This window comes from Neophocaena asiaeorientalis, unplaced genomic scaffold (genome assembly GCF_003031525.2).
Source record: "Neophocaena asiaeorientalis asiaeorientalis breed wild unplaced genomic scaffold, Neophocaena_asiaeorientalis_V1.1 scaffold180, whole genome shotgun sequence".
Taxonomy (NCBI): domain Eukaryota; kingdom Metazoa; phylum Chordata; class Mammalia; order Artiodactyla; family Phocoenidae; genus Neophocaena; species Neophocaena asiaeorientalis.
In genome coordinates, this window is record NW_020173697.1 from 4,045,089 (window position 1) to 4,046,641 (window position 1,553).

Consider the following 1,553-nt stretch of genomic DNA (forward strand, 5'->3'; position numbering starts at 1 on the left):
CATACATAAAGGTGTGCCTATTAATTCTAAGTAAGGAGGAGAGATTAAGGACTGAGAAAAAGGTCCTACATTGTATTTTTATGAAACTACACAACTTTCAAAAGCATGTTCTTATCAGTTACGTAATTTCAATCTACTAGACTCCTTTGAGGTACTTAGGATATACTTGTAATGATTTTCTTTCTCACCTTTAAGATCTTTATTTTCCCCATCTGATTATTAAATATATGCTCACTTAATTTTTTTCAAACAACCCAGTAAGTATAAGGAATAAAGTAAAAGCCACTGGGTGTCTCACCCCCAACGTTCATATCCATCCTTTTAGATGTTTTCTATGCATGTACATGTAATATATACAAGAATGGGATCTCATTAGCACAGTATCATAAACACCCTGTATCCATTTTCTATTGCTGTAGCACAGTTTACCAGCATTCCAAGACCCAGTCCTTGTAAAGTTATGTGGTCCTCTGAGGAATTAGGAAGTTTACCTCTTTATCATTCCCACCATCCTTGTGTATATAAACATCTCCATCATGGTTATTATTTTCCCAGCATCTGAATGCCATGTTATACCTCTGGCAGCTAAAGTTCTTGAACAAAAATCTTACCTTAAAGCTCAAATCCAATTGGCTGGCTCCAAGCCTGGATCCCCTTTCTAGGACAAGGGGTGGTGGTCCTTTGGGAGACTGGAGACACGCAGGCAGCAGAGGACAGCTGAGATGGGGGAGCTGACGAGCCTGTGAAGTGGGATAAGAGAGAAGAAAGTGCAAATTAATTCGTAAAAGTAAAACCGGCCTTCCATGTATTTTATTCAGTAGTTTCCAACAAGAGCCAAACTGCTCAGCCTGGGCTATACACAGGAGGGCCTAGTTTTTCTTATTAAGTCCCCGACATAGGGGAGTTGATGTACAGCCCCCTTTCAAGCCGGGAAACATGCCCTCTAACGACAGTCTATGGGAATCTGCTTCTTCATAGGAAAATAGCAAGGCAGAGACAGGACGCGCAGGAGATGGGCAGGCTGCCCCCTTATCACTCAGGGTTCACTTTCATTGCCAGAGATTTCCTGCCTCTCAAACGTTAAAGCACCACAGACAGGAGCCTCGCCTGGTGCCTTTGCCCTTGTGCGTCTTTCCAAGCTGGGAACGCTGTCTGGCAGGATCCAGAAACACTAACAGGTTTGTAGTCTTTGACACAGCGTATCAGATGCTGTGGCTTGGCTCAGAGGCTGAGCTCCTTCCTGTGTCTTTGCGCTCTGGAAGGTGAAATGCCACATTTCCAGATGGCCTTGCAGACACAGCCCCAGGTGTTAGCTCTGTCCCCCAGACGCCTGCGTTCAGAACTGAGTCAGGAGGCGAGAGGGCAGGATATGGGGTTCCCGTCTCCCGGCACAGCTAAGGCAGCAGGACCTCACAGCAGGCCACTGCCCGGCTGGGTGAGTCTGCTTCTTCTGGCAGAAATAGGGAAATGCGGGGCTAGAAACTGTCTCCAGCCCTGTGGAAAACGCTCCATCCACATTTTCAGTCATGCCAACCATTTGGAAACCACGGAAT